At 45.4% G+C, this 17,072-nt stretch overlaps 1 protein-coding gene across 3 annotated transcripts in view; it reads right to left on the bottom strand.

Moving 5' to 3' along the window:
- Nucleotides 1-8,896, bottom strand: part of ACSL1 (acyl-CoA synthetase long chain family member 1) — a 40,422-nt gene extending 31,526 nt beyond the window's left edge. The window contains exon 1 of one of the 3 annotated variants that reach the window (XM_054823584.1): nt 8,771-8,896. The gene's annotated coding sequence lies outside the window, so the exon portion shown is untranslated. Of the gene's footprint in view, nt 1-7,436; nt 7,458-7,938; nt 7,958-8,770 lie in introns of those variants that run through there. The other 2 variants (XM_054823586.1, XM_054823585.1) reach the window with 2 other exon arrangements.
- Between the last annotated feature and the right edge of the window lie 8,176 nt (nt 8,897-17,072).

The raw sequence follows: 17,072 nt of genomic DNA, 5'->3' as shown, positions 1-17,072 counted from the left end.
ATTTTAATAAATCTTTTGCCTTTTTTTTTTTTTGAAGGACAGCATTTCACAAGTGCTAAATATTCACTTGTAGAGTAGCTGTACTATAAGACTGTTTAAACAGTAAGCGTCAAACAGGGATGTCAGGAGTGTAAGATGTTAACTTGCCTGCATTAACCTAACAGAGAGCATCATAAACTTACAGTAACATAGCAGGATTTTTCACCTCTGTTAAATAAACTCACACTTTTCTACTCTCCCTTCAATTGTGCACAGAAAGCTGCCTTCACAGCCAATATCCTCCCATACCTCCTCTATGCTAACAAGCTTCCTATTTCTCCCAGCGATTATCTCTGATCATGAAGCAGACTAAAGCAGCCTCTAAGGAGGCCCAGGGCAGCAGCACACAGCAATATAATCAAGCACAGGAAGCACATTTGATTTGTCACGTTCACACAGAAGGAAAAGTCGAAAGAGGCTGCTCCCCACCAACGCTCACTGACATGGATATTCCACAGCATGAACCAGCTGCGGGGGGGTGGGGGGTGGGATTGCAGTCAGCTCAGCTGGTGCTCTCCTCTACAGCCAAGGTCTCCCGGGACGTTTGTCACATGCCAGACCCACCAGCTCCTGCCCACTAGGTGAGAGGTAAGCAGCAGGCAGCCGGCCCGCCCGGGGCCAATGGCGGCCCGCGCCCAGTCACCCCACCGCCGGCTGAAGGGCCCGGCCCAGCCCAGCCCTGCCCTGCCCTGCCCGCCCGGCAGCGGCGCTCACGGGCGCCTGTCACCGGCTCAGCCTCACGCCGCACAGGGACAGCTGACAATGGCCGCTGCCGGCGTGGGGAGGGCAGGGGGAAAGCAACGCCGAGATGTATTTGCTCGGATAATTTCGGTCCGGCCATTTCCCATGGACAATAAAATTAAACAGAAAGACCTAAAGCATGTCAAAATGTGCGTTTAAATAGCTAGAACGTGCGGCTTAATGCTACACTGCCATCCCGCAGCAGTGTATGAGGCACTGAAATCCAAACAGGCAGAATTATATGCTTCTTCATTTTAAAGCCAGCCATACCAGGCTAAAATTTCATATTTCTACAGGAAAACTTCTAGTTTACAGTCTGCCCTTGAAATCTTTACTGTTGCAATCAGTTACAACAAGAGTTGCCTAGTTCTCAAAAAGTCTAACCAGTATTTGGACAAGATTTTTTTTTTTTGCTCTTTGTCACAAAAGCCGTAAGAAATAGTTCAAAGGCCCACAGTTTCACAACATTAGCAGGACAGGCTGAAGTAAGGTCACAGATGGGGACAGCATCAGGATGGAATTGAGTTCCATCTCTGGAAGAGTCCTAGACCCATCAATAGCTCCCCAGCCTGCAGGCACTGCCTGTCCTCCTCCCCCTTTGCTCTTATGGCATGGCCTCAGGGTACAGGACTGCATCACCCACATACACAGTTCAGGGCCACTACGGAAATGCCTTTTGGTTATTTGCACTGTGATACACAACAGAACATACTCAAAGTCCACAACACATTGGGCTGTAGTAATGGAAGGTAGAGAAGAACTGGAATATTAACAAGGAACCCCTTCATCTTCCCTTGGCGTAAAAAAAAGTTTAAAAAAAAAGTACTGACTTAATAGCTAGGATTACCATGCTGTTGCTTTTATGCATCAAATCATGGTCATTAGCATTGCAGGCATGAAAACTATCTCTTAAGTTCTACTATACAGAGATGTAAAAGAGTAAAAAGTCATTTCACAAGGGAGTCTTGGCTTACAAGTTAATTTTGGGTATATCAGACACCATGTTATGAAACTAGAAAAAGGGGGCTATAATGTACCTAAGGGCTAAGAGCAAGCTTAGCTCTTTCTTCCTCAAGCCCCACAACAAGCACCTTTGTTAAAACAGATACTTGCTGTCCTCTCTGCATTAGTCATGATGCACACACTGTATGATTTAGGAATGCAATGTAATTGGAGAGTTACACTTTCAAAAGGCTGTGGTGCCATTACAGCTAACAAGAACTGAAATAAACATGATCATTTCCTTTACATGAGTCCCATTTTACTCAAGGATCTGCTATGATTTCAGCCTAGGTGAAGAGAAGGGATGCACATCACTACTTTTCATTTCCTCAACCAGTTGTTTTAGAGGAGCCTGTAACATAAAACCTTTCTTGAGCAGTTATACTGCAAGTTATCAGTTATGTAATGATATATTTTACTACTTGGGTTTATATTGAGGGATGACTTATTACACCTTCTGCCTCATCAGCACAAAAAACAAGGTCAGGGAGAGTTTTCGGCAAGACTAAGCAACTCCTAGCTTCAACACTATCTGCTAAGTCATATCAACTCTTGTTTTCTGTATTTAAGACAAAGCCAGATGCAACAGGGAGAATAAATACACATTCTTAACATATGCATCCAAATATGCCCCACCAAGAAAGGGGGCTTCAAGGCCTCCCAGCCTTCTTTGATTCATCTCAATATTTACTTGGCTCATGGTCCAATCACATCAGATGCCCAGGGTCTTTACCATGACCAATGAGAGCAGCTTAGAGCCTTCAGATTGAGATATAAAGATCTTCCCAGTGGAGCTAGGATCTGGCTTTCAGTCCTTTTCCTCAAGGAAGGACCCAGCTGAGTCTGCTCACTCAAGACAAGCAAAAAAGCTGTGCTCTCTTCACAAACTCAGGTCCTGCAATTGCTTCTCATCCAGACAGGATCCGGATCACAAGGAATGGACTCTAACTCAGCCCCAGTGCAATACAGGGCACAGCAAATAATTGGAAGTCACAGCTGGAGACCCAAAGAAAGATCTGGGAATAAGAGAAGTACCAGTCTGATACTCAGGTTGTGGCAAAAAACTTGTAGCAAAAAACTTGGAGGAGAATGGACAACATTTGAGATCAAAGGCACTTTTTCCTCAATACAAGCAGTAAACCTTTATTTGTTTATAAGGGTAGAAACAATACCAGACAGGTATTAGTAACAGGGCAAAATTGCTTGATAACTACCTGTCCTGGCCACCTCCACAGCAACAGCAGTTCCCAAAATCCAGCCCAGGAAAGCATCCCTCCGAACTCCTATCAATTCAGTTAAGGAGTTCTGTATGGCTCAGACAAAGCCAGCCCTCTGCTCACACATACCCCGCAGCACCCAAGACTCATTCTTTACAGCAGAGCCAGTATCTCAAGGCAACGACCCAAGTTGGCAGGACTCCGCGGTTCTTTGCTGCTCCTACTCTCCGTGTACAATGGGCTATTTACAGCGGGCAGCAGCCTGCCTATTGTCTATCCATAGCCAGACATCGTTCGAGTGCAACGGAAGAGAACAGGAGAGCAGCCGTCAGCTTCTGTATTGCAAAGAAAACAACCCCAAGAACCAATGGCCTTTCTTCCTCTCTATCCCAATATTTAGATGAACAGCACACTTGCACTGCAGTGACCTGCCATAAAGGCAGGGCCACCACGTGGTGTAAAAGAAATGGCTGTATTATTTCTACAGCCTCTCGCAGGCAGGAGAAAGCTACAAGTTGCCTATCTCTTATTATGAGCTATAGGGCATCAAGATGCTTTCATTAGCATATGTTGGAACCACCACTGCAGTTCATTGTTGTCTTACTGTTACAGGTTACGCTGCACAGTTCCCACGGATCTGTTTTACTTAAATCTTTCAAAGGATGAGTGGAGAAAGACTTAAGTGCAGAATCATGTTCTAGCTCCTTTATTGAGTATAAAAGAGGGTGCAACAAATAGCTTTGGCTATTAACAAAAGAAAGCCTTTTGTCTTAAAATACATAATCCTAATCTCAAAGTGCATTTACAATCAGCTTAAATTTGAGTCAGTCCAACCTGCCCCAGAAACATGCTCCCACAACCCTCTTTGTGCTGGCTAGGCACTCATCTGGTTGTGTAGCCACACTAGGGAGGTGATCTGGCAAACACCTTTTTCCTAGGTTAGTTCTGATGCTAGTTCTCATCAAGATCAACTCTTGTTTGGATGCCCAGATAGCCATTAGCTCCCAGAAGGAAATCAGACAGCACAGCTGGGGAAGGGATGGACTGTTGTAATACTACACCTTAAGCACGCAACTCCAAAGTGCATGCAATTTCTCCCCCTACCCTGCAGTCAAGGTAGTAACTTGACTGAGGTCTTGCAAGAACCTGTGACAGAGCCAAACTGTAACCAGCAAGGAAACCACAGCCACCCTCAAGATACAGCAAAGGAGGTAGATTCTCATTCTACCTAGGCTATGAAGGAGAATCCTCAGTTTAAGCCTTACGTAACATGAATACAACAGCAAGATGCCTCCTGTGGTACAGCCTGTCATGTAGCCACAAAGGACTTTCCCAAACAAACCAAGTACTGTTGAACTGTCTAATCCACTACTCTGCCCCTGCCTCCTCTCCCAAATAAAAAACTAAACATCTCATCTTACCCAGAATCACCTATATTGCCTAGCCAGCCTTCAGAGCCCTGGAACCCTCCTTTTTGAAGCAGTAACTGACAGATTCACTTTCCTGCAACAGTTGAGGGAAGAACTAAAGCTGTTAGTGAGGAACCCACCCCATGCACAGAGAGGAATCAACAGGTCCTTAGTATTCACCCCCTACCTCCAAATCCCCCCAGTCTGGCTCTGAGCAACCACAGGGCATCATGCAGTTGTTCAGGATGTCTTTGCTGGTTCAGTTTCTGTTCCTGCATTCAGGACAAGGCAGGACCAGAGGGAAGCAGCCTGGAAGCTGGATTCAGCCCCATCAGTTGGGCCACGGTGATTTACTTCATAAGCTGCAATTGAAGTTAAGACTCTTGCTGCAACCTTTAAGGAGCACTACATCTGATACCGATGTGCCAAGGCTCCGTCCCAGCTACAATGAAAGTCACAGCCCCGTCCTCAGACTTTTGGCTGCAATCCTCTTGCAATCAAATAGAACAACACCTGGATTCTTGCCTCTTAATGATGTCCAACAAGTAATCTGAGTGCACACCAATGAGGTCACTGGAGTTTATTCAAGTTCAGGAGCTGAACCACATGACAAGAACCTGCTCAGTGCCTTTTGTGCAATTACAGTCCTCCAGCAGCTCTTGGTAACCCTGTATATTAAGGAAAGCTGGTACTTCCCACTAAAACCCTTGAGAGTGATCGATGTGAGTTTTCTTTGATCTATGTCTATACACACATAACATGTCACTAAACAATCTTATCTGTTTCTCATCTTCGAAGACCACAGAAGATGCTTTTAAATGTCTAAATTACTATCCATTAGAATTGCATCCCTACAACTCTGATTTGCAAGTACATCATGGCACTACTTTGTTAATTTAACCTCACTCCAAATACAGTTTAGAGAAAAAATATAATCACCCTACAGAAGCAAATTGCTACAAACCAGCAGTTTGCTTGTGGCATTAACAGCTTGAGTAGATCATATCGACCTATTCATTCTACTCCTCCCAGGAAAGGGCTACTATTCAGGAAACCCAGTATGCAACATCAAGTTAACACATGCTTCAAGTGCTCACCTGATACTCTGTGAGAATGAGTTTCTTAGTCATACTTCTGTCACCTGAAGTCTAGCAGAAAGCAACCAGGGTCAGGCACACTAAGCCACATTGCATCACACTAGATAGTGTTTACATTTGGGAGGTTTTAAAAAATCATAACCCTTAACACTGAGACTGGACTGATCAGCAAGTACTGACAAGAAGCAACTGGTTCACTGAGTGACCTCCTAACACCAGCATCACAAGAACAAGTAAGACAAACCAAGCAACCTCTTGACCTTAGGTATTAAGGTATCCCTATATTTCCTCTGAGTCAGTGATAGTAAGCATTTTCTTCTAGCTTTCCTAGGAAACTAATCCATCCTCACCAGGCTATTAATGCAGCCCAACTGCAGAGGCCAAGTTCCAAAACAAGGCACATGAAGTATCACACTAAAAAGCTTAGGAGGTCCAGGTTTAAGAACAGTAATTCCTACAAAAAACAGAAGCCTTTTCTGCAAACAGGACATCATGCACTTCTGCTATAAGCCTTAAGCTGTCCAACTACAAAAACAAAAAACATCTTTCCTCTAAATCTCTATAAAACCATGCAAGCTGTTTTCAGTCAGTTTTGGACAAACTGCTAGTACTACTAAGATTCAAATCCTAACCAGAAGAGTATTTTACCATTATATTTTACTCTCTGTAAATTAGTAACTTGCAACATGAAAGGCAGCAAGACAGAGCAGAAGCCTTGTGTTATCAAGTGTCCTTGTTTCAGAAGTCAGGCGGGACCTGCAGAAATGCAAGCCCCCCCATCTGCAGCCAGGGTTCAGCCTAACACCTGTAAAGGTCAATGCTGTACAGCAGTGCTTCCTTGAGCCACACAGCATGGTGGGCACTGTGTTCCCAAGCAGAACCTTTTACCAATAAAAAACCCCAAAACTATCTCCCCTCTTATTTGTGAGGATTTCTGTGGAATTACCACTGGTTATATTTAAAATGTTTTAATATTTTAACATATCTGAACTTATAATTTAGCACAGCAGAGAAGTAGGATATGGCAGACCATCTACTGATTGGACTACCAGAAACCCAATTTATCAAGCAATGCGTCCCCTTGGGCCAGAACCCCTCTCTGCTGCACATTTGAAAAATTTTGTGCCATTAGCCTTTTTGAGCCAACCCATTTCAATCAACTATATTACCAATATTTAGAAAAAAACCAAAACACAAAAGTCTACTACTATCTTCTGTTACTCACATCAGTCAAAATGTTGTTTTCCTGGAGGGGGAAGAGAGAAGAAACCTTTTACTCTTCACCACTGGAGATGAACACACCTAGAACAGAGAAGGTATAACCCACCTCTCTCTCTTCCAAAAAATTCCATGCGGGATTAATTTCTAGTGGAACAATGAGGTAGGAGAACCAGCTACAAAGACTTTATTCAAGAAACAGAAGAGTCACTTACCCAAATACGTATTTCAAAGTTCTTTCCTTCCATTTTGAATTACTGGTCTTGTTTTTCACTGATACCAACCTTGTACTTGCCCTTGAAGCAAAAGGCTACTTGGGGGTTTGCTTCTCAAGAACTGAAGACTTACTTCCAACCCCATGTTGGCTGATTTGTAATTGTAAAAGAACATCTACCAAATTTAGAACCCGCCTTTTAAATTCATTATAATCATGCAGTCCTCAAAATAGGCTAAGGCCATTTGCTCAAGACCTTGAATTGAGTACACTATACACAACAGCTACTTGTAATTACAAGCTTTATATTATCTCCATCAGCCATCCTCAGACATTTTCATATTCCAATACAAGCAAGCTAGATATTCTTGGACTTTAAACAATCAGGCAGTAACAGTATGGTTCCATGAGGAACTTTGTATTTCAGTTTTTGCGTTATTAATACTGCTATTGTTGCAAGAGGAAAAGTATTTTTTCAGTAAACTCATTATCTTCTTACACTCAGAATTTCTTGATCCAAGAAACCTGATCCAAACCTCTTCAGCTGAAGTCTCAGCCCATGAGTTTGACAGCATGTTCCAAAGCAGAGAGGTGAATACAAACACTCCTGAGCAGGCTCAGGAGATTGCACGGTTCCCTGTAAAGCAACGTGGATGAAAAGAAATCTACTAACACCACATGGAATAACTCTATCGTCCTGGTACAGATATAGAATGATGGGGCTTCAATAGCAGTTTCTTTAGATGCCATACTTTCCTATCACAGGACCTGACCATCCTATCCCAGACTCCAACCCAAGCATGGCATACATTTACATGGATTACTAGGTCCAAGAGGGTATCTCTAATACCCCAGACAGCTCACAGACATGCCCTTTAGAAATTCAGAAGGCTTCAAGTGTTGCAATTCCTGTTCAACAGAAAAAAGAAATGTATGCACCCTAGAACAAAAGCATCATGTAAGCAAACTAAATCCCCGCGCTGTAGCGCTGCAAGTCCTACCTGACAGCAGGGAGAAGGCCTGCAAAGTCAAAGTCACTCAACCTTCCATTTTAGGCCAGTTTGCCTCACGCTATATTTCCATGCACGCTCTTAACTGCTTAAAAAGAAAACAAGCAGCTTCGAGTACATGCTGCATTCACGCCCTTAAGACCAACCTACTTGAAGACAAGGTCCAGCAACTAAACACTAAACCCCTCAGGTTAAGACGCAGCACTGCGCTCCCAGTCCGCTGCCTGGCTCAGCGGCCGGCCAGCACAGGGCTTCGCTTCTCCGGGAGCGGGGCCGGCTGGGGCGACCACCCCGCGGCCCGAGCTGTTTACCCCGGGCCGGGGGAGAGGGCAGCTCTGGAGCCAGAACAATGCCCTGCCAGCCGGAGCTGCCGCAGCGCTGAGGGGAGGCCGGAGAAAGCCGGCTACGCTTTCCTGAAGGCTTTTGTGCCGAGTGGAAGCCAAGCCGGTTCCAGGGGACGCCGATCCCACCGCGGGGCAGAAGGCAAATACCCCGCAGCCCCAGAGAACGAGCCCGAGGGGACCGGCAGCAGGACCGTCCCGCCGGCACCCGCCGCCCCTCACCGCCAACCGCCCGGCCCCGCAGATGACAGCGGCCGCGCGGGCCGCCCCAGCCCTGCGGTGAGGGGCCGAGCAGCAGCGGCTCCGGCAGGCCCCGGCGGAGCCAACCCGCCTCAGCGGCGGCCGGGCAGGTTGCAGGCGGCGCGTCCCTGACAGCCCCCGGCCCTGCGCCGGCGGCAGCGCCAGCCGCCCCTCAGCGCAGCCGGGCCCGCGGCCTCGTCTCCCGCCCCCGGGCGGCAGCGGCACCCCCGAGCCCCGCTCACCTCCCGGCGGCAGCGGCAACAACAACCACGGCTGTACGCGGCTCCCCCGGCGCCGCCCTATTTAAGCCGAGCACGGCGGGAGCGGCCGTGTGCGTGTGCCGAGCCCGCCTCCTCCGCCCGCCCTCCCACCGCCCGCGCCGTCCGGCGGGCGCTAGGGCCTCGGCCCGCCCTGTCCCTCCTCGCCCCTGCCCCTGCCCCTGCCCGCGGTGCCACGGCGCCACGGCACGGCCCGGGTCCTCGCTTCACGGCCTGCCGCGTCGGCGCTTCCTCCCTCGCCCCCGCCGCCTGGAGCAGTCTCCGTGGCATCGCTCGGGTGTTCCAGACTGCCCGTGCCACAGTAATTCATACACAGCCCCGGTGAGGGCGGTGGGAATACTGTACGTGCGAGCACAAGTTACGGGGAGGGCACAGGGAAGCGAGAAGAGCATGGGCACTGCAGCGTGCATCACTTGATACCTTACAAATCTAGGACGACAGCTTACTGGGGAAGTTTTTCTTACAGCTTTGCAAAAGACGTCTGCGTCTGGTATAACTAGGCTGAAGGATGGCGTGTTCTGGTATGAAAGCATTGGAAGAGGACGATGACCTTGTTGCAATCGGGGGAGTCATCTGCTCATCGCCACCAAACTTTGTGAGGGGGCTGCGGGTTTGAGGTACTCGTGGTAAGGCAGAGGCTCTTGGGGCCGCGGCAGCGACCTCTGACAGTTACGTTAACTGGCTCTGGTTTGGCCGCGTGCTTCATCCACCTGTAAATCATCAACCCACATCTCAAAGTCCCGCTATGTTGCACACTCTGCATTGCTATAGCTTTCCTGTGTTTCGTGGGTATTATTTGGGTTATTTTAAGTGTGTGTGTGGGTTAAGGTTATACACATTAATATATAAATACAATATTTTGTAAATTATTGGAGGTACTTTTATTTTACATAAATGCAACCGTTGTTTCTTGATGCTTCATTTTATATACCAGGCATATGACTTCCTGCAAAACAGAGTTTTTAACAAAGGAACGAGCCTATATTCACTTTTTAGCACAAAGGAGGAAGGCCCTTGTGAAGCTGCTGATAGTCCCCACTTAACTGCACTTGGGTTCACACTGTGGAGGGGCTCAGAAATGCAAAATAAATGCTTTTCTCAGGAAAGGAAGCAGAAGCGCATAATCCAGGAGTGCATCTGACTGCAGCTGCTAATGGCCATGGAGTCCATAGCACCACTAAAGCTAGTCCAAGTAAAGCCCCAAAGCACAAGCGGAATGGACATCAGCTGCTCTGCCATGGTTGGGCTCTACTGATTTGTTCCTATCGCAGCACGCTTCGTGCTCATGCAGACACAGTCAGACTCTGCCAAGTGATTTTTGATTTAAGTCCAGGGTTTTCGATAAAGGAATCAAGTGATGTAGAAATACACCATCTCAAGCACTGGTGACTTCATGTTTCGTCCTGAATGCATCAAGGTTCCATCTGCCAACCACCTAAACTCATTATGATTTTACCTACTATGCTATTTAATCCTTCATTATCACATCTTTGTCCACATCTGGGTTTCTAAAGGCCATAAACCACATGTTTTAGCCCTCTCGGAGCAATTTCAGTGAACTGATTTACTCTTGTCTCTCACTGGAAAGAGGGTTTTTAAAAAGTCTCTCTCTCATACATATATTTTCATGAACCCTGTCATCAACATGAAATTACAAAAGTCCCAGCTATGCAATATTTAAATAAGCATCTCAGTAATGCCAGGTATCACCTCTCTACTACTTCACACTCACCAGATTACACATCCAGGGACTACATTATGCTCTGAAATTGGCTTTTTTCCAGCTGATCAGAAAAGAGAGGGACCCAGTCTCAACCAAACTATGTAAAAAAGCATATATAGACAACAGGGAAGTAGGAACTGTACCTAAACAAAATCTACAATGACAATATTGGACTGTCTTACACAGGGGAGCTAAGGAACCTGGGGCTCCTGTGGATCAGCGGGAACTAAGACTCTTTAGCAACTACATATGCATTTTTAATTATATTTGAGATGTCACCAACTCTTTTTATCGGTGTACAGGGCATACAGGCTCTAAACATATTTCACTAGGGAAATCCACTCTCATTAAGTAAATCAGATAAACCAAATAAGTAAATAAAAAGATCCAAAAGTAGATTCTGGCTTTCTTGTTTAAAGGGAATTCCATGTATTCCAGTCTGTGCCCATTGCCTCTTGTCCTTTCACTGGGCACAGTTGAGAAGGGTCTGCCTCCATCTCCTTTCCCCTCAACACAGCAACAAGACCCTCCCTACCCCCAAGCTTTCCCTTGTTGAGGCTGAGCAATCCCACCTTGCTCAGCCTCCCCTCGTATGACAAAAGCTCCAGTCCCTTTACCATATTCATGGTCCTTCACTGGACTCTCTCCAGTATGTCCATGTCTTTCTTGTACTGGGGAGCCCAGACTGGACACAAATCTCCAGGTGTGGCCTCACCAGTGCTGAGTAGATGGCAAGGATCATCTCTATTTGACTGCCTGCACATAGGGATGGACTACTGTTGAGCTTGGAGAAGGTGATCCTTGAAAAATCATCCAGCTTTCTTGGACCCCTCTTGTTTCCAGTACCATTACATTAACAGGGCTATTATCCTGTAAATAGATTACCCAAAACAGGATTTCCATTTCAGCAATGTACAGATATTATAAAATTTTCAGCACCAGCGTTTGGTGGTGAGTAATATTGATATCAAAATACTGTTCTTATATACATGTATTGGCTGTCATTGACAATGTAAATTAAACATCTGCCAGAAAAAAAATACTTCTTTTTATTTTGATTTACAGGGCATGCACATCACTCTACTGAATCGGGTTATCCCAAGTGTACCATTTGAGAGCCATCCCAAGTGTGTCATTTTTATACAAAACAGACTGCCTAGCCTTCTACCATACTGTATCTGCATCTGCTGTCACTTGCGTGGAATCTCAAGAGAAGAAAAACAAAGAAATGTTATGTAAATAAGCACTTCAAAATGTCTAGCATATATTGCAATTAAAAAACATGAGCTACTGGGTCCATGGAGCAGGCGTAGTTACTTATGTCTTGTCAACCCTCTTCCTAGTGGGAAATGGAATTTTTTTTTTTTTTTTTTTTTTTTTTGCATTTGTAAGTGTTTCATACACTTCAGAAAGGAAATATAAGTCCTGCTAGGAAATACCAGGAAGCAGGAAGGGGGAGCGGAGTCATGCCATTGCAGGCAGCCAGCAAGGATCCAAAGGCCACTCCAACAGAGGCAGTGCTGTCCCCCGAGGAGCAGTCCCAGGCCACCCATTGTGGGTGACACCGACCCGTTCTGCTGACAGCCCTCAGCAGATTAAGATAATGAGTCAGAGCTGGGGTCCGTGCAGAGACGCAGTGGGGAGCAGCAGGAGCCAGCACCAGGACTCAAGACCAAGCTGGAACACATGTCTAGGGCTTGTCCAGGAGACAGGGCTGGAGACAAGCTACCTGCAATGTCCTTCCAGGCTCCATCCAGGAAAAACAAATCAGGAGGCTAGGACAGCAAGGGACAGGGCTGGGAATGGCATGGCCCAGGCCTGAGCTTCAGTGGAGCCCCTAGACCACTGGGCAGGGGCACAGGTGGGGGTCGCAGGTGAGCCTGCTCAGGGCCATTAAGGTCCACAGGTGTCCCCAGGGCCCTGACTGTGACACCAGTGCTTCCTGCTCTCACAGAACTGTATGGCATGTGTCTGGCTGCATGTCACTTGGGGTATTCCTGCCACCCCAACAATGTTGACATGGGGACCTAAGTTTCTCTGAGGTTATACGACAGCTAGAGCTGGGACAAAAAGGTACTTTGTGAAGAAGAGACTAGAATAAGATACTGCAGGCTTGCAATGGATGAAGTGGTTTATTGAGGGCAGATGAATCTGGTGATTTCTATGCCATTTTTTCCCCAGGTCTATGTCATTATGTGGGTGCATTTTCATCTAAGAAACAACACAACTTATTGGGCACAACAGCAAATATCCCAAAGGTAAAAGCCTCCCACAAGTAAGAAATTCTGTCCTAGGTCAGAGAGAAAAATATATTTGGGGGGGATTCCTGAGGACCACAGTCATCTGACTTCCTTACACAGGAATGAACACAATCTCAAACATACTGATGTCATGAATGAGTTGCACTGGCAGGATTCCAGATAAAGGTCTGTGCAGAACCAGCCTAAACCATGCTTTGGTCACACTCATTATGTTACCTTAAATAGTTCTTCAACTTCGACAGAAGTAAGGAAGTCATGAATGTATTGAGTTCCATGAAATACAGATCTTCTGAACACTGAGATACCTAACGCGAAAAACAAAATGTTAACAAAATCCTCTGTATACAAGCACAGAAAAAAAAAAAAAAGAGAAAAATTTGCAAAACTTCTATTGCATACTAGGAAAGAAACATGATATATATTCATACATGCACATATATATTTTTTTTCAGAATAAAATAGAAGAAAAACGGAAAGCCAACTTAAATAGCAACTATTTGTTTTAAAACAGGTAATGACTTTGTTAGGTTTTGAGGATTTTATGGGGTTTTTTTAAATACAGGAAGGATTTTTCAGCTATGCCTACTATTCCTTCCACTTTCTGTTACTGTCTCCGTTTATCAAATATTTCTTCTGCTCCCTACCCCCTTGAAGATAAATACGTAGCTTATGGTTTGCAATCTTCTGATGACCAGCAGCTGTATGAACTGACAAAGTCCCTGTTTAGTTCACACTCAGCAGGCAGGAACTGCCCTTCCCACAGCACTGGGGCGTCAGTTTGAACCCCAGAAGATGCGAAGGAGATAGAGGAGTCCTATGGAAATAGTATTCTGTCTAGTAAAAAGAAGGCAACCTGGCCATAACTGATTCAGCTTGCTTATGTCAGGCTAACAATACTATTCCTCAAATGACAAGGTACCTATGTAATGACCCAGGACTGGAAAAGCCAGGATAAAGCAACAACAGATTAAATTGTGCTAAAGCCGGTTCATTTGCTGCCAGTCTTTTTTTCCTTTCTCTGAACTTTGGTTCACAGGCTGCACTTCCCCCCCCCGTTCCTCCTCCAAGCTGTACATGTGCGCAAGTTTACTACTTGCTTCATCCAAACGATCAACATGAAGCTTTTCAAATTTGAGAGTTATTGAAGTAAAACCGCAAACATAAGAAGGATGTTCTGCTGGTTGTTTCTGCCAGCACAGTATGAACAAGCCAACCACACCCATTTGTTCACTTTTCCTCTTGTAAAATATTTTCCCCAATCACCGTTCCTCAGCATATCTATCCTTTGGAGGAGGGTCAAAGGCATCACACAAAAAAGATAAAAGCTTACGTTCTTTGCTTCTAAAATCTACTTGAGAACAGAAGCTGCAACGTATAAAGCTACATTACAGAAATACATAAACTGACAATAAAGTGCCGTTTGCTTAACGGAATATTAAGTAAAATATTACACAGAGATAATCAGAGCAAGAAAGCTCAGAAGTTAAATATTTATTATGTTTAAACTCCAACTAAGAAACAAAGTGTCTGTGTCAAAAAAAAAAAAAAAAAAACCCAAACATCTCTTGGGCTGAAAGGTATCCTGAGCACAATCTTTTCTGGCTGACAAAAGAAGTTGTTTTATTTGCTACAGTTTAGAGTTCACCAGCACACGGTTAACACAAAACTGAACAGCAGCCTACAGTACGTTGAACGTCCCTCGCCAGCAATGACCTCTGAACGCACAGCATGTTTTCACATTCTTCACATACCTGCACCTCCTTGCAACTATTTCTAACGAGTATTGGTGCACAAGCGCAAGTTCAGCCCCAGGAGCCGGCCAGATGTCATGGCAAGGAACATCTGCTTTTAAAGGATATCTCAAGTTGCGTGTGCTCACCTCCCCAAACGTGCCAGCTAACCAGTGAGCTCCACCACTGCAAGGATTCATTTGGGCTTCTCCAACTCGATGCGGCCTACAGGGGACAGAAAGGGAACACAGAAAGAATTAATGAGGACCAAGCCCTTTCCAAAAGCCAAAGAGCTTGTACATAGTGATTTTGATGCTCTGGTTTTAAATTCATGCCTAGCATTCATACGAAGCCTCAACGAACCTCATTTCTTACAAAACGCGTCTGCATACTGGAACACGGACATCAATTCTGTCATTTGTATTTTCGTATAACACCTATGTCACAACGCTGAAACCATGTGTGTAAACAGAGCTTTACTTTTGAAAGGACGGCCCCACGTCTCATCTGCCCGAGCCCATCAAGTGCCAAACAAGGCAAGCCTGCAGATGCCAGTCCAAGATGATGGGCGAGCAGGCCTTGGACATTATCAGCTGCCTAGCTTCAACAGAAGGAGAAGATTCACAGGAGCCACTCATATAAGCCACTGAGCACAAAAAGATGCCGAAGCACAGGCTTTTGGAAAAACCTTACGATTCTTAGCTCCTGTGGGAAAGGGGGACTGAGTGCAGAGAGCTCAGGTTGGCAGCCAGAGGCGCTCAGGCTTTAGTTAATGCTCCTTCTTGGCTACAAAACTGAGGTTGCACACTCCTTCACACTTCAGTGCAAGGCTGTGTTTAGACAGGGCGAGAGCTAGAGGCAACACACAGGTTATGGTTATGGGGAAGACGAGCCATGGGAATATTTTTTTAAAAAGGTTTGTAGGACATGGATAAGATCAGCGTGGCCAGCATACACCCCATTAAAGTATTCCACAACAAGGTACGTCAGTAAACTACATCTTTATTTGGGATAAAAGCCAATTCAGGGATTAAAAGAACAACTTGTCAAGGCCCTTCATCTTAAATTACCTGTATTGTCTCTGGAAAGGGGTGGAAACAATTCCACCCTCCCCACCAGGATGGGGTGATTCACTGAGCTGTTGCTGCACAGGAAAACAAATAGGTCTGGCTTGGGAATAACCAACCTTCCTATGAAAACTTGCATTTATAGGAAATAGATGTGAAAAACAGGCTAACTATGCCTCTCTCTGGTAAAATGGTGGTAATAAGTGTAAAATAAGCATTGTTTGGCCATGTCTATGTTATCAGGGACCACCATTAATCAAATTACATGTTAAGCATATATCCAGCTGTCTACACAAAATAGCTACAAGGTATTGGGACCATTTCCCTGCTGGTGAGCCATGGCTAGCGTGCACTCTGCCATCATCCATGGACCCAAGCAGGCTTTAGAGTTGGGACACTATGTAGTCCATGGAAATGAAGTTTCCCTATCCCATTCCTGAACAGCACGAGTTGGTCAAGCCATCACTTCCGACCTGGTGCCTCCCCAGCCCGGCCCACTGCCATGCTTACAACACCTACTACCCCAGTTACCCACCGTGGAGACCTCACTTTATCACACCCCTGATCTTCCCTGGCTCCAGCCATGGCCTGCCATCAGTGCCATCCTCCACCACCTCAAGCAGTACCGCAACCCATCTGGAGCAGAGGGATTCCTGCTATGGGGTGCAGGAACCCCTGCCCCACACAGAAGCACATTTATCCTTGCAAGCTGTCCTCCCCTAGCCAGTGTACAGCTCCGGCCCAGAGGCACAAGCGAGGCTGCGTGAGGTTGCTTCCTTTCTCCTACCCTACAGAAGACAGGAGGTTGCACATCAGTAGTCACTACTGAGGAGTGACTCTGAAGAGACGATGTGCAACCTCTTGTCTTGTGGGAGAGGCTCATGAACATGTCTAGGGATATTTTAGTGGTCTAAGTTTATTCTTTATCTTGTTTTCTTGTATTTTAAGATGCAAATCTCCTAGTCAGCTACATCCAAGATGGTTTAAAGTGATGGGTAGGCATTTATCACTAGAATGGTATCTTTTACTATGCATCCTGGTAATGACATTCCTGTTTCTTACATAGAGATGGGCCTGGAGGAATATTTGAGTACTACTTTATGTAACAAACCACTTAATGATATTAAACATTATTATTTGAAGTGCTTAACTTTATTTTTATGTAACATCCATGGACACCTACATATCGGTACTTTAGAAAACTGATTTTCCAAAATCTCTATCTAGACATGTCTAGCAGCAACAAACTTTTACTAGAGACAAAACCTCCTAGCTTTCTCTATCTCAGAAATAACTACATTAAGTCCCTTCCTTATATTTTCTGCTGTGAAACAGTGGCAGATCCTATTGCAACGTTGTTTAACCTCTGTGTGATAATACAAATTTTATATGACTACATCTCTTACGTATTTCTGAGGCTTTAATCACTACCAGGTTAAGAGATCACTCAGATTAAGAAATCTGAGTCTCTTAATCACCACCATA

This window comes from Grus americana, chromosome 4, assembly GCF_028858705.1.
Source record: "Grus americana isolate bGruAme1 chromosome 4, bGruAme1.mat, whole genome shotgun sequence".
Taxonomy (NCBI): Eukaryota; Metazoa; Chordata; class Aves; order Gruiformes; family Gruidae; genus Grus; species Grus americana.
Note: the sequence above shows the minus strand (reverse complement) of the source record. Positions and strands in the feature narration are given on the sequence as shown.